The following is a 26,390-nucleotide window of genomic DNA, read 5'->3' on the forward strand; positions in this document are numbered from 1 at the left end:
TTGCCCCATTCCAGTTATTACTTTAAATGCCCTCCTCTGTACCTTCTCCAGCTCTGCTATGTCTGCCTTGTTTACAGGAGCCCAGAACTGTACACAGTACTCCATGTGTGGTCTGACTAGCGATTTGTAAAGTGGTAGGACTATGTTCTTATCACGGGAATCTATGCCTCTTCTGATGCAACCCATTATCTTATTGGCCTTGGCAGCAGCTGCCTGACACTGTTTTCTGCAGCTTAGTTTGCTGTTTATTAATATTCCTAGATCCTTTTCCATGTCAGTGTTACCGAGTGTTTTACCATTTAGTATGTACGGGTGACTTGCATTTTTCCTTCCCATGTGCATAACTTTACATTTATCAGTGTTAAACCTCATCTGCCACTTATCTGCCCAAGCCTCCAATCTATCCAGATCCCTCTGTAGTAGTATACTGTCCTCTTCAGTGTAAATTACTTTACACAGTTTAGTGTCATCTGCGAAAATTGATACTTTACTATGCAAGCCTTCTACCAGATCATTAATAAATATATTGAAGAGAATAGGGCCCAATACTGACCCCTGAGGTACCCCACTAGTGACAGTGACCCAATCTGAGTGTGTACCGTTAATAACCACCCTCTGTTTTCTATCACTGAGCCAGTTGCTTACCCACATACAGACGTTTTCTCCCAGTCCGAGCATTCTCATTTTATATACTAACCTTTTATGTGGTACTGTGTCAAATGCTTTGGAGAAGTCCAGATATACGACATCCATTGATTCGCCGCTGTCAAGTCTAGAACTTACCTCCTCATAGAAACTGATTAAATTAGTTTGACATGACCGATCCCTCATGAAGCCATGCTGATATGACGTTATTTGCTTATTTCCATTGAGATGCTCTAATATAGCATCTCTCAGAAAACCTTCAAACAGTTTACCCACAACAGATGATAAACTTACCGGCCTATAGTTTCCAGGCTCTGTTTTTGGACCCTTTTTGAATATTGGCACCACATTTGCCATGCGCCAATCCTGTGGGACATTCCCTGTCAGTATAGAGTCTGCAAATATCAGAAATAAGGGTCTGGCTATGACATTACTTAATTCCTTTAGGATACGGGGGTGTATGCCATCCGGTCCTGGCGATTTGTCTATTTTAATCTTTTTAAGTCGCTGATGTACTTCTTCCTGGGCCAGACAGGACACTTTTAATGGGGAATTTATTTTTGCATTCTGCATGTCATCTGACAGTTTATTTTCCTCAGTGAATACATTGGAGAAAAAATGATTTAACAGCTTTGCTTTCTCCTTTCATCGCTCTCTGCGACCTCCCCCTCATTACTCTTTAAAGGGCCGACACCTTCAGATTTATACTTTTTAACATTTATATAATTGAAGAACATTTTAGGGTTAGTTTTACTCTCTTTGGCAATTAATCTCTCGGTCTCTAGTTTGGCCGCTTTTATTTGTTTTTTACACGTTCTATTTTTTCCTTATAGTTTTTCTGTGCTTCCGTGCTACCCTCCTGTTTCAGTGAATTATATGCTTTCTTTTTGTCATTTATTGCTTTCTTTACAGTTCTATTTATCCACATTGGTTTCTTTTTGTTCCTTAAAGAGGACCTTTCACCAGAATTAAACTTCTAAAGTAACTATACAGGCATGTAGAGCGGCGAACAGGGACCCCCCCTGCACTTACTGTTATACCTGGGCTCCGCTCCGTTCTCCCGTAATTGCCTCTGGGTATCTTTACAGTTAGGCTCCACCCAGGGGAACCTGCCGGCGCCTCCTTCTCCCATGGTGCAGCGCTGGCCAATCACAGCGCTCAGCTCGTAGACTGAGAGGCTTTTTTCTCTCTCAGGCTATGAGCTGAGCGCTGTGATTGGCCAGCGCTGCAGCATGACAGAATGAGCCAATGGCAGCTTCCCATGGGTGGAGCCTAACTGTAAAGATACCGGAGGCAATTACGGATGAATGGAGCGGCGCCCAAGTATAACAGTAAGCGCAGGGGGGTCCCTGGGCACCGCTCTACATGCCTCTATGGTTACTTTAGGAGTTTAATTCTGGTGAAAAGTCCTCTTTAACCTTTTATTACCATACAGTATGTACCTCTCACAATGAGATTTTAGGATGTTTTTAAAGATATCCCATTTTGTGGCTGTATTTTTATTTTTGAGGACCTTGTCCCAGTTAGTTTGGCCTATGGCCTCTCTTAGTTGGCTAAATTTTGCTTTTTTGAAGTTTGGTATTTTTATTCCTCCCTGTAGAAACGCTCTTTTGAATGATAATTGGAAGGTTATTACTTTATGGCAACTATTTCCCAGGTGTCCCCCAACCTGCACGTCTGTTGTTCTGTCAGGCCTATTGGTTAATACTAAGTCCAGTATGGCCGTCCCTCTAGTCGGGTCCTGAACCAGTTGGGAGAGGCAATTGTCTTTGGTTATTGCCAAGAACCTGTTTCCCTTATGAGATATACAAGTTTCAGTTTCCCAGTCTATATCTGGGTAGTTGAAGTCCCCCATAATAACCACATTATGATTTGCCGCCTCGTCTATCTCGTTTAGTAGCAGATTTTCTGTGGACTCTGGTATATTAGGTGGTTTAGAGTAAACTACAATTAGTAATTTATTGTTGTTTTTAGCTCCATGTATCTCTACCCACAGTGACTCCACATGTTCATGTCCCTCACTTATATCTTCGCGGAGTGTGGGCTTTAGACAAGACTTTACATAAAGGCAAACCCCTCCCCCTCTCCGGTTTTGACGATCCATTCTAAACAGACTGTAACCTTGTACATTAACTGCCCAGTCATAGCTATCACCCAGCCATGTCTCAGTTATTTCCACTATGTCATAGAAAAATAGTATACACATCAAAGCACAAATTGTAGTCTTATTAGGCCCCTACATGACTCATATAGATCAGGACAGTCAGCTGCATCCACCAGAGGATATTTGAAAATGGTATTGATTTGAGCTAGGCTCAAATCAGCAGGACATGCAGCAGCAGTAGATAGAGTGGTTTTTATGCCCCTAGATGATTCGGATATATCAGGAGTCTGGACAAGCGGCAGCATCGAACAGAGGATATTTGAAAATGATATTGAATGAGGCCCACATATAGCTATGCTCAAATCAGCAGGACATGCAGCAGCAGCAGTAGATAGAGTGGTTTTAGGCCCCTAGATAGTAACATAGTAACATAGTAACATAGTACATAAGGCCGAAAAAAGACATTTGTCCATCCAGTTCGGCCTGTTATCCCGCAAGTTGATCCAGAGGAAGACCCCTCTCTAGTAGCTATAGCCTGTAATATTATTAAGCTCCAGAAATACGTCCAGGCCCCTCTTGAATTCCTTTATTGTACTCACCATCACCACCTCCTCAGGCAGAGAGTTCCATATTCTCACTGCTCTTACCGTAAAGAATCCTTTTCTATGTTTGTGTACAAACCTTCTTTCCTCCAGGCGCAGAGGATGTCCCCTCGTCACAGTCACAGTCCTGGGGATAAATAGCTGATGGGATAGATCTCTGTACTGACCCTTGATATATTTATACATATTAATTAGATCTCCCCTCAGTCGTCTTTTTTCTAAAGTGAATAACTCTAATTTTGATAATCTTTCAGGGTACTGTAGTTGCCCCATTCCAGTTATTACTTTAGTTGCCCTCCTCTGGACCTTCTCCAGCTCTGCTATGTCTGCCTTGTTTACAGGAGCCCAGAACTGTACACAGTACTCCATGTGTGGTCTGACTAGCGATTTGTAAAGTGGTAGGACTATGTTCTTATCACGGGAATCTATGCCCCTTCTGATGCAACCCATTATCTTGTTGGCCTTGGCAGCAGCTGCCTGACACTGGTTTTTGCAGCTTAGTTTGCTGTTTATTAAAATTCCTAGATCCTTTTCCATGTCAGTGTTACCGAGTGTTTTACCATTTAGTATGTACGGTTGACTTGCATTTTTCCTTCCCATGTGCATAACTTTACATTTGTCAGTGTTAAACCTCATCTGCCACTTATCTGCCCAAGCCTCCAGTCTATCCAGATCCCTCTGTAGTAGTATACTGTCCTCATCAGTGTAAATTACTTTACACAGTTTAGTGTCATCTGCGAAAATTGATACTTTACTATGCAAGCCTTCTACAAGATCATTAATAAATATATTGAAGAGAATAGGGCCCAATACTGACCCCTGAGGTACCCCACTAGTGACAGTGACCCAATCTGAGTGTGTACCGTTAATAACCACCCTCTGTTTTCTATCACTGAGCCAGTTACTTAACTCAGATATATCAGGAGACAGCATCCAACAGAGGATATTTGAAAATGGTATAGTATGAGGCCCACATATAGCTAGGCTCAAATCAGCAGGACATGTAGCAGCAGCAGCAGCAGTAGATAGAGTGTTTTTAGGCCCATAGATGACTCAGATAAATCAGGAGTCCCGACAGGAGACAGCATGGAACAGAGGATATTTGAAAATGGTATTGAATGAGGCCCACATATAGCTAGGCTCAAATCAGCAGGACATGTAGCAGCATCAGCAGTAGATAGACTGTTTTTAGGCCCCTAGATGACTCAGATATTTCAGGAGTCTGGACAGGAGACAGTATCGAACAGAGGATATTTGAAAATGGTATTGAATGAGGCCCACATATAGCTAGGCTCAAATCAGCTAGACATGTAGCAGCAGCAGCAGCAGTAGATAGATTGTTTTTAGGCCCCTAGATGACTCAGATATATCAGGAGTCTGGACAGGAGACAGCATCCAACAGAGGATATTTGAAAATGGTATTGAATGAGGCCCACATATAGCTAGGCTCAAATCAGCAGGACATGTAGCAGCAGCAGCAGCAGTAGTAGATAGAGTGGTTTTTAGGCCCCTAGATGATTCGGATATATCAGGAGTCTGGACAGGCGGCAGCATCGAACAGAAGATATTTGAAAATGGTATTGAATGATGCCCACATATAGCTAGGCTCAAATCAGCAGGACATGCAGCAGCAGCAGTAGATAGAGTGGTTTTAGGCCCCTAGATGACTCGGATATATCCGGAGTCTGGACAGGAGACAGCATCCAACAGATGATATTTGAAAATGGTATTTGTTAGGAAGTATTCTTTATGTTCCCCCTTATGTGTACCCCTGTGGTACAAGACTTTAATATTCAGCTTGGTTTGATTCCCAAATCTGACGTCAGAGAGAGTGAGAATGACAAGACACTTCTGTGTAGTTCAAAATCACTCTGAGTTTTATTATTGATCTCATAAGACCTATATAGTAGAACATGACATGATGTTTAAGTTAACCAGTAACAGGCGTCTTAGCCGGCTACACCTTTAAGTTATCTTATCGTTTATTAGAGTCCAAGGCTATATGTGACATGTGAGCAAAACCTCTAGGTAGCAGGTTTTCAAGAACTTTGACCGCTACGTGTTCGTAATGTATTAATGTATAGATCACAATGAAATATAAGCTTATATAAAAAATAGTCTTTGGACTGTAATAGAACCCTTCAATCCCTTCTTTAAAACCCATTTACATATATAATGTGGGTTTTTCATTTTGTTCCTTTCTTGTTTTTCCTTTCAAAATATTTCTGTAAATATTGCTGGTAATCCTCTGGAGACCCAGAGTTTTCGTGGGGTATCTGAATATATGCAGCTTGTGGTGTATCTGGGACTTGCCTAAATCTCGTAAATGTATTAATTAATGACGGTATACATTGGATACAGCAACATATCATGATCAAGGAGGCAATTATGATTATAATACTAACAAATAATTTTCTTAACCAACTCAAATCCGGCATCCAGCTCAATAACCAGTCCCACCAGGAGGATGAATTAACATCCGTCTTAATATTATTGGCTATGTCATGTAACGATTGAATATGGGATTGGATTCATCTGGAATGGTCAGATAAATTAAAACAACACATTCCTTTAAAATCCTGACACCCAACACCATGTTGGAGCAATAAATAGTCAATAGTTGCCCTATTCTGCAAGATAGATTTTTCATATGATTGTATATCCAGCAGCATATCTTTCAGAACTGCACTAGTGACATCTATCTGTTTTACCATAAAACAGGCAAGTTTTGATATTGTCCTGTGGTTATATATGGCCAACCCTGGTACCCCTATCAAAGATACCCCTTAACTCATGTGTTCTGCTCTAGAGAGGAGATTCACATTGTAGTCACAATTTTCTGGTAACTGTAGGGAAGTGTCTCTCATGTGTCGTGTCTGCATTGCTGGGACTAGTGGTATCATTGCTAATGTCAGCCTAGCTTTTGTACAGGGTCCCTCTGTAATATTGGCCGGTATGTATGTGTGACTAGTATTTCCACAGGCCAATACCCATCCTGTTGGTAGAGGTACATGTTTATCTAGGGATGGTACTATTTTTGTGATATTATATTGCATATTCTTTTCTGATACTATCTTTTTACAGTTACCTAGATCTCTATCACAAATATTTGGCTTACTCTTGTTCTGCATTTTTGCTTGTATGCAGGGAGGCAATAATGTCTCATCACATTATAACATATTTCTGCCGCTGTAACAAGACCTGTGATTATTTCTAACATATTACTTTGTAGAGTCTTATATGTAGGACAGTCATAACGAGCATGATAAGGATTTACATATCCATATTTAACATCATGATCCTGTAAATCTGTGTCATTCGCTTGGGAACGTTGGAGCCCCGTTCATACATCTACTGGGGTGGGGACTGCAATTATCAAGGCACTACATTTCAGCCATCTCGAGGAATTTCCCGACTGCGTCATCTCGTTGGGGGTCAAGGCTGTCTGCCTTCGTTAGTACCCCTTCTGTATCTTCTTCGAGGTCAAGGCTGTCTGCCCTCCGTTAGTACCTTTGGTCCTCGTTGGAGGTCAGGACTGTCTGCCCCCGTTAGTACCTCTCGTCCTTCTTCAAGGCCAAGGCTTTCTGCCTCCGTTTCCTGCCTCCTCTCTTTCTCTCACAAGCTTCACTCGGGTGGCGTGGATCCAAATTGGAGATTGTTCAGTCAGCACAGCTGTTCTGGTTACTGCAACCACGGTAGTAGGTGGGCCATATGCGAAATCACCTTGAGCTCTTCCTTTCTTCAGTGTTTCGACCACCACCCCATCCCCCACCCTGTATGGGTGGGTGGATTCCTGTGGAAAAGAGGAAGACTTACCTCAGTGTTGTTAAGTACCTGTATAAATTTGGTGACATAGTCTTCCCAAATCTGGTCTATGTCGCCTTCCTGTACCACTAGGGGGTGACTTGCCCAAGGAGTTGGAAAGGGCCTACCCATAAGGATTTCAATGCTGTTATGTCTTACTCCGTGGAAATGTGCTATTAAGATGGAAGCACTGTGTTGGGGGAATGCATAACTCCCCCTCTTTGCAGACTAATTCTAATTCTATCTTAGGATTCTTCTGCAATACTGGATAACACCAGTCTTGCTGTTCCTATTCACTGGCATACCACTGAAGATCAGTAAGTATTTGCAACATCTCAGGGGTTGGAGTTGCCTGACATGGCCTCTCCCAATGGTTACACAGACCTGTGGGGTTGCATTTGGCCACTCATTTCGACCACCCTATCTGCCAGCGCATTGCCCTGTTAGACATGATCCTTACCATCTGCTGCCTTGAATCTTCTCCTCTGCCAAATCATACCATGGTCCCACACTACCCCATGTGCGTACCTACTCTCAGTATAGATGGTTACAGGTCTATCAGTATGTATAATACATGCTCTAGTGAGTGCCATGAGCTCAGCTGCCTGCTGTGTTGAGTGTGGATGTCCTTGAGTAGGCCTACAACATCATGAGTGGTGTGCAAAATGGTGTAATGTCACATTGTGAAAGGAGTTGCCAACTCTACCATCATAGCACAGGCTGCAAGAGAACACAGACATGCCGGCATCCCTTGAACAGGGGTGGGCATTACCTTTGAGAAAAATACACAAGGACGCAACTTGCCCCCATTTTCTTGTGTCAGTACATCCGCCATGGTTTTACAATTTTGGCGTGCAAACATGTGGAAGGGCATATTATAGTCAGGGAGGACCAGCCCTGGACTCGACATGAGTAAACATTTCAAATAATCAAATGCATTGTACATTTCAGAAGACCATTTAATCAAATCTGGATTTTCATCCAGAGTGGCTTGCCTCAAAACATTGTCATAATAGGAGCAATCAGGAATCCATTGTCTACAGTAGTTTATCATACCAAGGAAAGATAACATTTCTTTCTTGGTGTGCGGGGCGACCACACCTGCATTAGACTGGACTCTTTCTGCGCTGATTCTCCTTACACCTTTTGTGAGGACAAAGCCCAAGTATTCAACCTGCATTTTACACCATTGCATTTTCTCAAGTGTCACTTTGTGACCACATCCTGACAATCATTATAACAGTGATAAACCATCCTGAATGCTGGCCTCCGCTGACATGCTACACAGTAACAAATCATCGACATATTGCAACAGCACAGAACCTTGGGGGGGTACCATGGTTTTAACATGGCTTGGAGGACCATGCTGTACACTACAGGTGAATCAGCATATCCCTGGGGTCTACACCAGGTCAGTTGACGTCCGTCAAAGGAAAAAGCAAAAAGTAGTCTGGTTATCTTATCAACTGGGATAGAAAAGAATGCATTTTTCAGATCTATCACACTGAACCAAACAGCGTCTGCTGGAATGGCAGATAATAATTAAGTGACATCAGGTACAACAGGGGCTATAGGCACAATGATGTTGTTGATGGCCCTTAAATCCTGTACAAAGCGGGTAGTACCATCTGCCTTTGTCACTGGATTCACGGGCGTGCTGTAGGGTGAAATCACCTCTTCCAGGATTCCCTTTTGTAGGAATTATTTTATCATTGGCCTAAGTCCATCAAGTTCCTCTTTTTTTGACAGCGGGTATTGTTTCTGATATACTGAGATGACACCTGGTAGCTGTGTAAAGTGTGCAATCTATGAATGCAGGATTAATGTTGTTAAGTTCTGGGTGGTCCTGCATGTTTGCAAGAATCAGTGGCCCCGCTGTAGAGATTGGAATGAGATCTGAGTGTACTCTTATGCCCTGATTCTTTGCAAGTCAAGCTTAATGAACAAATCTCTCCCCAACAGACTGACTGGGCAATCTAGTATAATGCTAAATACATGATCTGTGATGTATTCCCTGTCCATGGTCTCGAGTGGTAGTGAGTCAGTTTTGAAAAGTTTTATCAAAACCCCATTAATTCACATAGAAGGCTCAGATTCTCTTTCCACCCACTCTTTAGTCACCCCTTTTAGTCGGACGCTGCGGTCATCTTTCTGTCCGTCAGTAGTGTGCCAGCTGCCCATAAGAACAGAGCTCAGATGTTAAGCACAACATTTAACATGTAACACATAACTGCAAACATTGAAACATACAGATTTTACAATACAGACATGAACACACAAAGGGCCCATAAAAACTTTTCATTGACGTCAATAAAAAAAAAGTACAGCTTGATCAATGCTGTTGGCACCAATAAAAACCAAAAACTTCCAAGAAAAATAAAATAAAATTCTCAATGCGCATATTATATGAAAACAAATACTGTATTCCATACATATTTTTCTTGTACTCATTTCACAAAACCGCTCATAACCTTGCCCTCACACATACAAACTGAATTGCACACACAGCTCTGCTCTTATATTTTTAACTCCACTACAACTCAAAGACACACCCATTCACATTCCACTGAATCATGTATCCTCCAACACAGTCAAACAATTTGTTTGTTTCATTCCAAAACTTGCAGCACAGACAAACACAGCTTTCCTGGAAACAGATATCCACACCACACCCAGAATTGCTAATGGAGTATGTCACTGTTTGTTGCTGCGTTTTCCAATGTCTTCTGGTTTTTACTCTGTGATTAATCAACTCTTATAAGAAGACAATATATAATGTTATAATCATACAGTCATTTTGTTAAAAGCTGGATGACTGAACAATTCTTCGTCTTGTATAATGTATTACACATCACTTACTCTGCATGATGTCCTGCCCGCTTCCCTTATCTCAGGAATGTGTTTGTGTGAAGGCGGGGGAAGTGGATCTCTATAGCTCACACTAGATACATACAATACTTATCCATTAACTGATGCTGTATGAAGTCCACATGGAGACGTTCTGTTTTACTGTAAGCATTAGTCTATCAGATTGTTAATAAATGTTGAAATAATTAGACTGTCATTCTGGAGAACCGGTAGCCCTGCCTCCAATTTCCAGCAATCCGTAAATCTCCTTCAGAAATCAGTAACGCTTTCTGAGGGTTTTTGCTTACATGCTACGGCTACTGGGAGTGAAGACTTTTGTTTAAATACCTCTATCATATGTACTTCTATCTCCTTTCTGCATATAATCCATATCCCATGAAGGGTCAGGTTCAAAATACGTTCAGGCGGTAGTGTCGCCTAAGCATAGACCCTTGACCATGTCCATGTGATATATGCTATTGTCTCCTTCCCTGGGAAAGGGGTCTACCGCTTCCATTGCCTCTGTCCACCCTGCCAAATTATCTACCCATGAGTTAACAAGGTAATATTTTGTAGGACTGACTTGGGCAACATATTGTTTACATGTTTCTCCTGGTTCTGGTTTAGGGTATTCTGTCTTAGATGTTTGAATACCCATTATCAAAACTTATTTTCTTACAAAAAGAATTCAAAACAGTAATAGCAAAAAACGAAACAGAATGTTAGTCTTGGGATGACAGCTGTACACTTACGACCCAGCCTGTCACTTCCCCTTATATAACTGTGTTAGACAAAACAACTTATCATGCAAAACTTCTACAATTATATTTTTAAGAATCAAATCAAGCTGAAAAACCTTCTGTTCCCTGAACAGATCTTTTACGGGGCTCCCTGAGCCCTCTGAAGTGCATTTTTCTTATTACTGGACTCCCTGAGTCCTTTCTGTTCCCGGAACAGATCTTTTACGGGGCTCCCTGAACCCTCTAAAGTGCACTTTTCTTATTACTGGACTTCTCTGAGTCCTAAAGCAAAAACTCCCTGAGTTATGCTTACTGTATCCCTGACACAGTACATCGAAGTCTATCTAAGGGTCCCTTATGTACTTACTTGAATTGAGATGTGGTCAGTGCCCCCGGAATGGCCAGAGGACAAAAAATTGGTGTCTCTTCTTACCAAAACCTGGAGGATGACCTTCCCAATCCTGGACAAGAGCCCCCAAGTTATTAGGAAGTATTCTTTATGTTCCCCCTTATGTGTACCCCTGGTACAAGACTTCAATATTCAGCTTGGTTTGATTCCCAAATCTGACGTCAGAGAGAGTGAGAATGACAAGACACTTCTGTGTAGTTCAAAATCACTCTGAGTTTTATTATTGATCTCATAAGACCTATATAGTAGAACATGACATGATGTTTAAGTTAACCAGTAACAGGCGTCTTAGCCGGCTACACCTTTAAGTTATCTTATCGTTTATTAGAGTCCAAGGCTATAAGTGACATGTGAGCAAAACCTCTTAGTAGCATCTATTCAAGAACTTTGACCGCTATGTGTTCGTAATGTATTAATGTATAGATCATGATGAAATATAAGCTTATATAAAAAATAGGCTTTGGACTGTAATAGAACCCTTCAGTATTGAATGAGGCCCACATATAGCTAGGCTCAAATTAGCAGGACATGTAGCAGCAGCAGTAGATAGAGTGTTTTTAGGCCCATAGATGACTCAGATAAATCAGGATAAATAAAAGAAAAGACCAGCACTCACTTATCTTCAAAGATTTTTTCTCTCTTTTATTCGCCACACATAGATATGTTCAGTGACGCGCGTTTCGGCTCTGTTGCGAGCCTTTCTCAAACCAATGGCATATAACAAAATCATACACTACAATTGATTTAAATAGACCGCCAAAGCGGAAATGACATCATGTAGTCATGGTAATTCAGACAAACAAAATGGAGTAAAGGGTAAAAAAGAAAAAAGAAAACAGAAAAAGCAAGAGGGAGGGAACAAAAGAAAAGGGGAAACACAGAGTAACAATTTAAATAATCAGATACACGTGAGAAACAGCCCAATCGCAACAGCATCAATAAGAATGATAGTAGTCATAGATTCTTTTGAAGTTCTCTAGATATTCGTACTAGCTTGCAATTCAGATGATGCGGTTGGGGGGTTCCTCACGTTTTCTGTAAAATACAAAAAACACAAAGTATAAATTTAACATACATATTAAAGAAACAGCCACTATAAAAAGCTATGGAGATCATACTCCCGGTTTAACCCCATGGGTTCCAGTGTCTGAGTGTATGAATCCAATAGGATTCACGCTTCTTTAGCATTTTTAAGCGATTACCACCTCTGCGAGGTTGTTGTACCTGCTCAATGATTTGAAAGCGCAATTGCGCAATATTGTGCTTGCAGCGATCAAAGTGATGAGGGACGGGTAGGAGTAAATTACTTTTTCTAATAGTGGACTTATGCTTAGAGAAGCGGTCCTTCATGCGCATGGATGTTTCACCTATATATAACAGTCCACAAGGGCACTTGAGTAAATATATGATGAAACTACTATTGCATGTAAAAAACCTCGAACTGGAAAGCGCTTGCCTGTATGGGGATGCGTGAAATATTCCCCTTTAATTACACTTGAACAGTGTATACACCCTAGGCAAGGGAATGTGCCCTTTCTAGGAGTTGATAAAGTCTGCTGACGCTTCTCAATTTGAGCACTGCCCACATCCGCCCTTACCACCATATCGCGGATATTCTTATTACGCTTATAGCACAATAAGGGGGGATTTTTAAACTCCTCAATAGAGGGATAAGCCCTTGACAATATATTCCAATGTTTAGAAAAAATAAATCGACACCTGTTCACCCATGGGTGGAACTTAGTAACGAACGGTATACGTGACCCCCTAGACTCCTGTTTAGGGGTCAAGGAGGTGGACCCTACTTCTCTCACTATCCAGCAGTGCTGTGGGATATCCTCTATTCTCAAATCTCATAGACATTTCATCAAGACGTTTATCCTTCACTTCAGTATTAGAAACAATCCTACGTACCCTTTGAAATTGGGAGTGGGGTAAGGCTTTTTTTACTGTGGGGGATGATAACTTGAGAAATGGAGAAGAGAATTTTTGTCGGTATTTTTGATATATAAATCAGTCACAATTGACCCACCTGCACCCTTAATGACCAGGGTGTCTAAAAAATTAATCTCATGATCACTATGATGTAAAGTAAACTGCAGCTCGGGCCAAATTGAGTTCAGAAATTCTGAAAAGGCACGAAGGGATCGAATGCCGCCCCGCCATACACAAAACACGTCATCGACGAATCTTCGCCAAAAAATACAATGAATTTTAAATAGATCATTGGTGTAAATATATTTGTCTTCAAACCATGACATGTATGAATTTGCATATGGCGGTGCGGCATTCGAGCCCATCGCGGTCCCACAGCACTGCTGGTAGTAGGTGTCCTGAAATAAAAAGTAATTCTCAGTTAAAATAATTTCAAGAAGTTTCAGAAAAAATTCTTTGGCACCTTCACTGTGAGAGGAGAAGGATAGAAGCCACTCTACAGCCCGTATACCCTTCCAGTGAACAATAGAAGTGTACAGAGAACAAACATCGAAGGTAACTAACAAATCATCATCCTGTAACACCAGGGTTCCAACCTCACGCAAAAATTGATTCGTATCAAGCAGGAAAGACGGCATGTTTTTGGTCAGGGGTGTCATAACCTTTTCAAGCAAAATAGCTGGTGGAGACAAAATAGAATCAGTCAAGGCCACAATAGGCCGACCCGGTGGTTGGGACAAGGATTTGTGCACTTTGGGCAGTGTATAAAACACTGGTGTTACAGGATGATGATTAATCAGATATTCCCCCAATTTGGGGTCAATAATCTGCTGTGCAATAAATGTATCAACCAAAGTACACAATTTCTTTTTTATAATGTATACCGGATCGCCGTCCAAAGGACGATACACATCGGTATTGGCCAACTGGCCCAGAATTTCACTGACATAATACTCCTTGTCCATAAGGACAAGAGCACCCCCCTTGTCAGCAGGCTTGAAAATCAGGCTATCGTCCCCCAATAAGTTATCGATAGCCTGCTTCTCAATGCGCGACAAGTTGTGGTTAACATGAAATCCACCCTGCCGTATCTCCTGCAGAGATTTTGACATGTCACGTTGGACTAATAAAATGAACGTTTCAACAGGATGATAACACTTAGGTGGTTGAAAGTGACTCTTGGTTCTCAGTCCAAAATCCTTCAATGATAGGCCAGTGTCACTGGTGGTTGCTGTACTTGCGCTTTTTTCAACATTAGGTGGACTGCAAGCCTGAGAAATGCGCCTTAAGTCGGAGGTTCCTAAAGAAGCGCTGACAGTCCATATCAAATTCAAAACTGTCCAGCGGACTAGTAGGACAAAATGATAGTCCCTTCTCCAATACCTGCAACTGGAGAGGACTTAAGCTTTTAGAGGATATATTGAAAATTAAAGTGTCATCTCTACCTGAGAGCGTGTTATCCGTGGTGCGTCGATACCCCCGATAATGGCGTCCTGCTCGTCTGGTGTTTTTCTTTGTTGAGGTCTTTGTCTCCTTCTGCCTAAAAAAGGCGCACGCGGAGGTCCAATAGTGGAATCACTTCCCGATCCGGATGACATCGAGGTTCCCCGACGTTGCTGCCTGGTAAATAGAGGTATAGCTGTGCCAGACAGATCTTGCCATTTATATACACGTTTATTCTGATAGTCCTCAGAGTCTCTGATAAATTTCTGGCGTTTAGTGCTTTCTATCTCCCTTTTCAGGTCAGCGCCAATTTTTTCCACTTTGGATTTTAGAGTAACCAATTCCTCAGCTGGTAAAGCGTCCTTGAGTTGCGTCTCAATGGTGGCAATTTTCTGCCTGCTAGTCATGATAGCTTCCGTCAGGTATTCGATGGTTAATACCATCAAGTCCATGGAGCACTTATTTAGAATATTTGAGAAGTTAGTGCAATAATCAATGTTGTCACAAAAAAACGTGGGTCTCAAATGGACTCGCAATCCACGTGGGATACGGTGCAAGCGGCAATATTCAGCAAGTGTGGATACATGTAGTTCCCAGGAGGTTAATCTCCTTACCTCCTTTTCGAGTTCTCTCCCTCGATACTCCGTGGGAGGTATTTTGAGAAAGTCCACATTAGCAGTCACATTGGACACGATTTCCCGTGCCCGTTCTTCCGTGTAGGAAAATGAAGCCATGTTGTATAGAAAATACACAGGTGCTCGCGCTGAAGAAAATTTGAAGTATTTCAACGAGGGTCAGCCGGCACTCCGTTTGTAGGCGTGGTGCACGTGTCCAGGGCCGAAGTCCAAGTACAAATAAAAGAAAAGACCGGCACTCACTTATCTTCAAAGATTTTTTTCTTTTTATTCGCCACACATAGATATGTTCAGTGACGCGCGTTTCGGCTCTGTTGCGAGCCTTTCTCAAACCAATGGCATATAACAAAATCATACACTACAATTGATTTAAATAGACCGCCAAAGCGGAAATGACATCATGTAGTCATGGTAATTCAGACAAACAAAATGGAGTAAAGGGTAAAAAAGAAAAAAGAAAACAGAAAAAGCAAGAGGGAGGGAACAAAAGAAAAGGGGAAACACAGAGTAACAATTTAAATAATCAGATACACGTGAGAAACAGCCCAATCGCAACAGCATCAATAAGAATGATAGTAGTCATAGATTCTTTTGAAGTTCTCTAGATATTCGTACTAGCTTGCAATTCAGATGATGCGGTTGGGGGGTTCCTCACGTTTTCTGTAAAATACAAAAAACACAAAGTATAAATTTAACATACATATTAAAGAAACAGCCAACTATAAAAAGCTATGGAGATCATACTCCCGGTTTAACCCCATGGGTTCCAGTGTCTGAAGTGTATGAATCCAATAGGATTCACGCTTCTTTTCTTTTCTTTTATTTGTACTTGGACTTCGGCCCTGGACACGTGCACCACGCCTACAAACGGAGTGCCGGCTGACCCTCATTGAAATACTTCAAATTTTCTTCAGCGCGAGCACCTGTGTATTTTCTATACAACATGGCTTCATTTTCCTACACGGAAGAACGGGCACGGGAAATCGTGTCCAATGTGACTGCTAATGTGGACTTTCTCAAAATACCTCCCACGGAGTATCGAGGGAGAGAACTCGAAAAGGAGGTAAGGAGATTAACCTCCTGGGAACTACATGTATCCACACTTGCTGAATATTGCCGCTTGCACCGTATCCCACGTGGATTGCGAGTCCATTTGAGACCCACGTTTTTTTGTGACAACATTGATTATTGCACTAACTTCTCAAATATTCTAAATAAGTGCTCCATGGACTTGATGGTATTAACCATCGAATACCTGACGGAAGCTATCATGACTAGCAGGCAGAAAATTGCCACCATTGAGACGCAACTCAAGGACGCTTTACCAGCTGAGGAATTGGTTACTCTAAAATCCAAAGTGGAAAAAATTGGCGCTGACCTGAAAAGGGAGATAGAAAGCACTAAACGCCAGAAATTTATCAGAGACTCTGAGGACTATCAGAATAAACGTGTATATAAATGGCAAGATCTGTCTGGCACAGCTATACCTCTATTTACCAGGCAGCAACGTCGGGGAACCTCGATGTCATCCGGATCGGGAAGTGATTCCACTATTGGACCTCCGCGTGCGCCTTTTTTAGGCAGAAGGAGACAAAGACCTCAACAAAGAAAAACACCAGACGAGCAGGACGCCATTATCGGGGGTATCGACGCACCACGGATAACACGCTCTCAGGTAGAGATGACACTTTAATTTTCAATATATCCTCTAAAAGCTTAAGTCCTCTCCAGTTGCAGGTATTGGAGAAGGGACTATCATTTTGTCCTACTAGTCCGCTGGACAGTTTTGAATTTGATATGGACTGTCAGCGTTTCTTTAGGAACCTCCGACTTAAGGCGCATTTCTCAGGCTTGCAGTCCACCAATGTTGAAAAAAGCGCAAGTACAGCAACCACCAGTGACACTGGCCTATCATTGAAGGATTTTGGACTGAGAACCAAGAGTCACTTTCAACCACCTAAGTGTTATCATCCTGTTGAAACGTTCATTTTATTAGTCCAACGTGACATGTCAAAATCCCTGCAGGAGATACGGCAGGGTGGATTTCATGTTAACCACAACTTGTCGCGCATTGAGAAGCAGGCTATCGATAACTTATTGGGGGACGATAGCCTGATTTTCAAGCCTGCTGACAAGGGGGGTGCTCTTGTCCTTATGGACAAGGAGTATTATGTCAGTGAAATTCTGGGCCAGTTGGCCAATACCGATGTGTATCGTCCTTTGGACGGCGATCCGGTATACATTATAAAAAAGAAATTGTGTACTTTGGTTGATACATTTATTGCACAGCAGATTATTGACCCCAAATTGGGGGAATATCTGATTAATCATCATCCTGTAACACCTGTGTTTTATACACTGCCCAAAGTGCACAAATCCTTGTCCCAACCACCGGGTCGGCCTATTGTGGCCTTGACTGATTCTATTTTGTCTCCACCAGCTATTTTGCTTGAAAAGGTTATGACACCCCTGACCAAAAACATGCCGTCTTTCCTGCTTGATACGAATCAATTTTTGCGTGAGGTTGGAACCCTGGTGTTACAGGATGATGATTTGTTAGTTACCTTCGATGTTTGTTCTCTGTACACTTCTATTGTTCACTGGAAGGGTATACGGGCTGTAGAGTGGCTTCTATCCTTCTCCTCTCACAGTGAAGGTGCCAAAGAATTTTTTCTGAAACTTCTTGAAATTATTTTAACTGAGAATTACTTTTTATTTCAGGACACCTACTACCAGCAGTGCTGTGGGACCGCGATGGGCTCGAATGCCGCACCGCCATATGCAAATTCATACATGTCATGGTTTGAAGACAAATATATTTACACCAATGATCTATTTAAAATTCATTGTATTTTTTGGCGAAGATTCGTCGATGACGTGTTTTGTGTATGGCGGGGCGGCATTCGATCCCTTCGTGCCTTTTCAGAATTTCTGAACTCAATTTGGCCCGAGCTGCAGTTTACTTTACATCATAGTGATCATGAGATTAATTTTTTAGACACCCTGGTCATTAAGGGTGCAGGTGGGTCAATTGTGACTGATTTATATATCAAAAATACCGACAAAAATTCTCTTCTCCATTTCTCAAGTTATCATCCCCCCACAGTAAAAAAAGCCTTACCCCACTCCCAATTTCAAAGGGTACGTAGGATTGTTTCTAATACTGAAGTGAAGGATAAACGTCTTGATGAAATGTCTATGAGATTTGAGAATAGAGGATATCCCACAGCACTGCTGGATAGTGAGAGAAGTAGGGTCACCTCCTTGACCCCTAAACAGGAGTCTAGGGGGTCACGTATACCGTTCGTTACTAAGTTCCACCCATGGGTGAACAGGTGTCGATTTATTTTTTCTAAACATTGGAATATATTGTCAAGGGCTTATCCCTCTATTGAGGAGTTTAAAAATCCCCCCTTATTGTGCTATAAGCGTAATAAGAATATCCGCGATATGGTGGTAAGGGCGGATGTGGGCAGTGCTCAAATTGAGAAGCGTCAGCAGACTTTATCAACTCCTAGAAAGGGCACATTCCCTTGCCTAGGGTGTATACACTGTTCAAGTGTAATTAAAGGGGAATATTTCACGCATCCCCATACAGGCAAGCGCTTTCCAGTTCGAGGTTTTTTTACATGCAATAGTAGTTTCATCATATATTTACTCAAGTGCCCTTGTGGACTGTTATATATAGGTGAAACATCCATGCGCATGAAGGACCGCTTCTCTAAGCATAAGTCCACTATTAGAAAAAGTAATTTACTCCTACCCGTCCCTCATCACTTTGATCGCTGCAAGCACAATATTGCGCAATTGCGCTTTCAAATCATTGAGCAGGTACAACAACCTCGCAGAGGTGGTAATCGCTTAAAAATGCTAAAGAAGCGTGAATCCTATTGGATTCATACACTTCAGACACTGGAACCCATGGGGTTAAACCGGGAGTATGATCTCCATAGCTTTTTATAGTTGGCTGTTTCTTTAATATGTATGTTAAATTTATACTTTGTGTTTTTTGTATTTTACAGAAAACGTGAGGAACCCCCCAACCGCATCATCTGAATTGCAAGCTAGTACGAATATCTAGAGAACTTCAAAAGAATCTATGACTACTATCATTCTTATTGATGCTGTTGCGATTGGGCTGTTTCTCACGTGTATCTGATTATTTAAATTGTTACTCTGTGTTTCCCCTTTTCTTTTGTTCCCTCCCTCTTGCTTTTTCTGTTTTCTTTTTTCTTTTTTACCCTTTACTCCATTTTGTTTGTCTGAATTACCATGACTACATGATGTCATTTCCGCTTTGGCGGTCTATTTAAATCAATTGTAGTGTATGATTTTGTTATATGCCATTGGTTTGAGAAAGGCTCGCAACAGAGCCGAAACGCGCGTCACTGAACATATCTATGTGTGGCGAATAAAAGAGAGAAAAAATCTTTGAAGATAAGTGAGTGCTGGTCTTTTCTTTTATTTGTACTTGGACTTCGGCCCTGGACACGTGCACCACGCCTACAAACGGAGTGCCGGCTGACCCTCGTTGAAATACTTCAGATAAATCAGGAGTCCTGACAGGAGACAGCATGGAACAGAGGATATTTGAAAATGGTATTGAATGAGGCCCACATATAGCTAGGCTCAAATCAGCAGGATATGCAGCAGTAGAAGTAGATAGAGTGTTTTTAGGCCCCTAAATGACTCAGATATATCAGGAGTCTGGACAGGAGACAGCATCCAACAAAGGATATTTGAAAATGGTATTGAATGAGGCCCACATATAGCTAGGCTCAAATCAGCAGGACATGTAGCAGCAGCAGTAGATAGACTGTATTTAGGCCCCTAGATGACTCAGATATTTCAGGAGTCTGGACAGGAGGCAGCATCGAACAGAGGATATTTGAAAATGGTATTGAATGAGGCCCACATATAGCTAGGCTCAAATCAGCAGGACATATAACAGCAGCAGTAGATAGAGTGTTTTTAGGCCCCTAGATGACTCGGATATATAAGGAGTCTGGACAGGAGACAGCATCCAACAGAGGATATTTGAAAATGGTATTGCATGAGGCCCACACATAGCTAGGCTCAAATCAGCAGGACATGTAGCAGCAGCAGCAGTAGTAGATAGAGTGTTTTTAGGCCCCTAGATGACTTGGATATATCAGGAGTCTGGACAGGAGACAGCATCGAACAGAGGATATTTGAAAATGGTATTGAATGAGGTATACCATTATACTATATGATAGTATACCATACCATATAGATAGGCTCAAATCAGCAGGACATGTAGCAGCAGCAGCAGTAGATAGAGTGTTTTTAGGCCCCTAGATGACTCAGATATATCAGGAGTCTGGACAGGAGACAGCATCGAACAGAGGATATTTGAAAATGGTATTGAATAAGGCCCACATATAGCTAGGCTCAAATCAGCAGGACATGTAGCAGCAGCAGCAGTCAGTGAAGACGTTGCTTGGCCTTGGCCAGTTGTGTTAGTGTCCATGTCATTAAGAAACATAAAAAAACAATGGAGAATTGGAGGGAGAGCAAAGGAGAGGGATGAACAAGGGACCCTTCAGCGCCCTGAACTGACAGCAGGGGCCAAGAAGTCACTGCCGATCCTGGACTCATTCATTTTAATGAATGTGAGTCTGCCCACAGAGTCAGTGGACAGACGGGTCCTCTTGTCGGTGACCACCCCACCTGCCGCGCTGAAAGTCCACTCAGACAGTACGCTGGAGGGGGGGCAAGAAAGTAACTCCAGCGCATACTGAGCCAGCTCACGGCAGGTGTCCAGCCTGGCAACCCAGTACTCCATGGGGTCGTCGGTGCTCATGCTGTCGGAAGAACCAACGGACCTCATGTAGTCTGCCACCATGCGTGCCAGCCGCTGGTGTTGACTGATGCTGCTGCTGCTGGTGGTACTGGGTTGGGCAGACTCGTAGAACAGCCTCATCTCACCCATAAGGTCACCTGCTCGGCTGGTACTGCTGGTTCCAGCCACATGCTGGGTGAGATGGGCGGGGAGAACTGAAGCGTGAGGCCTAGGGTTTGCCTCTTCCAGCCAGTGGACCAGACAGGCCTGCAATTTTTCAATACGGGCCTGCCTCCGGCTGACTGGTAGAAACTGCTCCAGTTTCCCCTTGCAGCGAGGGTCTAAAAGGGTGGCCAACCAAAACTCATCCCTCTCCTTTATTTTTCTGATCCGGGGGTCCCTCCTGAGGCATCACAGCATATGGGCAGCCATGGGGAAGAGCACAGCCCGCTGTGACTCTTCAGAGCTGCCCGGGACCATGACCTCTTGGTCCTCCTGCTGCCGATGCTGTTGCTCCCGATCGGAGGTGCCCCACCCCTGGGCTAACGGTGCCTCCAGCATCGGCTCACCCTCCTGACCAAGCCCAGACTCCTGGATGTCCACTAATTCATCCTCCTCCTCCTTGTCCTGGGCCTGGTCATGATGGAGCATGGTTGACTCTTCATGCTCCACCAAGGCACTCTCCCCAGCCTCAAGCAGGCGATCTAGTGTCCTGTCCAGCAGGAACACTAAGGGGAGCACTTCGTTGAGGCCAACATGCTCCCTGCTGACCATCTTTGTCGCTTGCTCGAATGGGGCCAACACGTGACAGACTTGCTGAATCTGCCCCCACTCCGCATTAGTGACGTAGGGGAGTGGGTGTGATGGCCCTGGAGTGCCTAGCTCCAGCAGGTATTCCCTCACCGCACGTCGCTGCTCCCCCAACCTCTCCAGCATGTTGAGGGTGGAGTTCCACCATGTCACACTGTCCATAATCAGCCTGTGGGTGGGCAGGCTGTTGTCCCGCTGCAGTTCAGTCAGGGACGCAGCGGCGGTTGGGGATCGGCGGAAGTGGCTGGCAATCCTACGTACCCTTTGCACAATGTCACTCAACCCTGGGTAAGTTTGGAGGAATTTCTGAACCACAAGGTTGAGGACATGTGCCATGCGTGTGTGAGACTGCCAGCCTGAAGGGCGGCGAGTAGGTTGCTGCTGTTGTCACAGACAACCATACCTGCCTGGAGACTTCGGGGTGTCAGCCACTTCTGGACCTGAGCCTGTAGTGCGGACAGAACATCAGGTCCAGTGTGTCTTCATTCCCCCAAGCTCACAAGCTGGAGCACGGCCTGGCAGCACACTTGCGTAGCTACGGGGACGCTTGCTTGGGGGCTCAGCAGCCGTGGAGACAGTGGCTTGCGGGAGAGGAGCATTTCTCCCATGGACACCCAGGGCGGCACCACAAACTCAGATGCTGCCGTTCCCTCCCCGGCGCCTCGGAGGGAAACCCAATGGGCTGTAAAACTTAGGTATCGACCCTGCCCATGCCTGCTGGTCCAAGCATCCATTGTGAGATGCACGCTGTCGCTGACAGCATGATCCAGCGACAGGGATACAATCTGCACAAGGTGCTGGTGTAGGGCAGGGACACCAGTCCTGGCAAAGTAATGGCGGCTGGGGACACGCCATCTGGGTTGGGCCTGCTCCAACATCTGCCTAAATGGGTTGCTGTCAACTAGATTGTACGGAAGCAGATGTTGGGCAATAACCCTTGCCAGGAGCCCTTTGAGTGAACGCACACGTCGGTCCCCTGGGGCATAGGGCACGGTGCGTTCAAAAGCATCAGCAACTGATGGCTGGCACCGGACGGCAGAGGAGGAGATAGAGGAGGGTGCACTGGTTGCAGAGGGATGGCTGCCGGTACCAATACCTCTACTAGAGGGAGCTGGGGGGTGGGAATCAGTAACAATAGAGAGGGGGAGCTGCTGTACAGTGGCAGGAGCTGCTGTCCCCTGCACACTGCCGGTGGCGCTGCTGCTACTACCACTCTTACTCTGTTCCCACTCACGCCAGTGGTTCAGTCGCATGTGCTGGTTCAGGGAGGGCTGTGGTACCCAGCCGAGCAACTGACCTCCCTCTCCTCATCCTGGCATGGCAGAGGTTACAAATAGCAACAGTAACATCATCTGTTGCCAGGGTGAAGAAAGCCCAAACAGGCGACTTCCGCACAAACCTCCTGTCCGATGGGGTGGTGCTGGCTTGCGTCTGTTGGTGCTCGGTATGCACAGGTGGAGCATGCTGCTGCTGCTGCCTGCTACTCTCAACAGTAGAGCCCCTGCCAATGGGCTCCCTGGAGACATGGCGCACCGTTTGCCTCGGGTGCCTACCTTCTTCAGTGCTGCTGTCACTTGCCAAAGTAGGTGGCACCCATTCGGCGTCACCCTCCTCCTCATCTGCAATGTCAGACCCAGTGCCAAATTGTGGTGGACTGAGGGGAACAGCTAACATGGAGCCCCTGACCGGGATCTGCCGTCCCCTCACTGACACCTGGGTCTGACTATGTGCGGGTTTGGTGTTTTTCAAACCACCCGCACCTGTTGGAAGGGATTTCAAAGGGGTATGTATAGTTACCCCCTCCTCCTCCTCATTATCCCCCATCCCTTCCAAAAAGTCCTGCCCATTTTGAGGGCTGAACTGTAATTCACCCTTCTGCATAGCCTCCCCCAGAATGTCCAGCTCAGTGTCCTCGTCTTCAAACATGAGCAGGGACAATTCTGTGGGAGTGGGGGTTGCTTCTACAGGAGGCGTAGATCTGCCGCTACTGCTGCTGCTGTGAACTGGGGCTGAGGACTCCGTGGCACTTGAGTCAGCCACCAGAGACATCACTGTCTCGGCGTCCTGAGAATGTATGGCCCTTGGACGGCTGCTAAAACTAAAAAAGTCACTGATCAGGCGGACACCTCTGCCACCTGACCCTGCCTGTCCGTGACTGGAGGAGCGGCCCCGTGCTGGCAGCGGTCCAGCATCGGAACTGAGTCCTCTATTGGCCCCACCGCGGCTGCCTGCACGGCCCCATGAACTCATATTTTTTAGTTTATTTAATAAACTAATTTAAAAGGTGTTTGGGGTCAAAATTTATTGGGGTAGGGACGTGTGTCAAAAATGGTATTTGAAGGGTCACTCAGTAAGTAAACGATATGATGTCTGGTAATATTTGAGGGCCGATTATTCTCTCAATATACGCTATATGTGAAATACTTACAGTGGTTTAGGTGGGAAAACCATAACACGAATAGTTTTTTTTGCGAATGTAATGGCAGCTAATTTTCACGTACAATAATATACATTTAAAGTGCTAAAATTAAGTGGGTATGGATACTGAACAGTTTTTGACATGTCAAGTGTATTCTAGGCACGTTTGTGTCACGGCCACGGTTATGGTCATGACTCCTTGGGAGCCGCATACAGTTGCCCGCGGTTGTGGTTGTTGTTTCAACCGCAGCTGAGGCATATTGTAGTTGGCCTCAGTGCGGTTGCCGCGGACAACAGCTATGTGTGCGGTTCCCGGGGAGTTGTGTGCGTGTGTGGATGCACTTTGTTTGTATGTCTGGTGTGCACTTGTTGTTTTTTGGTGCGCACGGACATCGTCCTTTCACTGTGGCTGCCCGTGGCAACGTTTGGTATTATGTACATGTGGTGGCAGTGTCTCGGTCTTCGGGCTGTCTCCCAGGACGGCTGCCACCCATGTCGTTGCCAGCGGCAACAGCCACAGGGTGATCAGGTTGGTCACTTCCCCTGTATGTGTATTTTCCCTTCTGTGTGCTGGAAGGGTTAACTTCCTTCCCAGTGTGTGTGTTGTGTCACTGGGTGTGGTTGACCGGTGGGTGTGGCCACTTTGCCCTATAAAGCCTGTGTCTGGAGCACAGCTCAGTAGGTTGCTTTCAGTCATGCTTGGCTGAGGCAGCCTCCTGTGGATTCCATCCTTCTTGTAAGGGCCACCCTTCCGGTCATAAGTTTATTTCCTTTGATGTGTTGTTGATGTCCCATCTTTCCTTGTGTTTTAGTGCAGCTATGGATTTGGGTCCCTGTGTGTGGATGCGTGGTGATCTTCAGCATGCAAGCACAGGGATCCAGTAAGCTAGGCTGGGACAGGTAGGTGTGGAACTGTGTGGGTTCACCTGTCTTATCCATAGACCTGTTTATGTTCCCTTTCTTCATGCTGCTTGGCCAGTGAGACTCCTGCTCCTCCGTGTCTAGGAGGAGTGGGTTGTCTTACTCTGTCTCTAGTTCAGGGCCGACTTGAGGGCTTGTAGGGACTATAAGGTTCCAGCGTATGAGCCCTCCTACCATCAAGGTCGGCTCATGCAGACAAGAGACAGGGTCAGCGTTAGGGAAGCATTAGGAGGTGACCAGCTCCCTAATTCTGTGGTCCTGGCCTAGTAGCGACCGGACATCTTACATCATCGCACGGCTGAGGATTTCCCCCATCCTCAGCCGTGACAGTTTGCTTGACATGGAACTTAACTTTTTTTTGCAAAAAATCATCTTTACAATATGCGAGTGGATCGGATCGCACAGAAGCTTTAAGCAAGAAGCCGCTAACAGTAGTTCAGAAGGGCTAACCATTACACGAAAATAATTTTATACGAATATGATAGCAGCAAATTTTCGCATAAAATATATTGAGTGTTTAAATTGTGTGAGTAAGAATACTGAACACTTTTGACATGCCAAGTGTATTCTAGGCACGTTTGCTTGACATGGAACATAACTTTTTATTTGCGAAAAATCGTCTTTACAATATGCGAGTGGATCGGATCGCACACAAGCTTTAAGCAAGAGCATAGTTATGCTTGACCAAACAATCAGAACTATAAGGAAGGGTACAGAACAGAGGGAACAAAGGGGAGACATCATGGTGATATAGATGTCTAACTAGGTGGCCCTCTTATGTACAGAAGACATAAGACTCCTACATACATTATGGGGACATTAGCTCAACTGCGGGCACTAAGCGGGGGTAATTCATGTACGGTCATATTATAGGGAGAATTATTACTATAAGGAAGTATTATGCGGAGCTTTACTACTACTGGGGGGCTATGAGAAAGATGATTACTAGGGCACTATAGGGGCATTATTACTACTAAGTGTGCTCTGGCAGATAATTATTTCTATTGGTGGGATTTTGGGGGGCACCCTGGCACAGTATCAGCTTAGCACAATTATTTTTGGGGGACATTATCTTTATACTATTAGTGTCTGGGTGCAGTTATTTTTTAGAGCACTGTTTCCCAATAATTGTTGAAGGGGGCACTATCTGTGTGGTAGCAGTATTTCCAGGGGGACTGTTTCTCCAGTATAGTATTGGGGGTGGCAGGAAAGGGTGTTCAGAAGATGTGAAGATGATGGAAATGGGGGAAACTAATGTCTGTTTGTCAATCTCT

The sequence above is a fragment of the Bufo gargarizans genome, chromosome 6 (assembly GCF_014858855.1).
Source record: "Bufo gargarizans isolate SCDJY-AF-19 chromosome 6, ASM1485885v1, whole genome shotgun sequence".
NCBI classification, from domain to species: domain Eukaryota; kingdom Metazoa; phylum Chordata; class Amphibia; order Anura; family Bufonidae; genus Bufo; species Bufo gargarizans.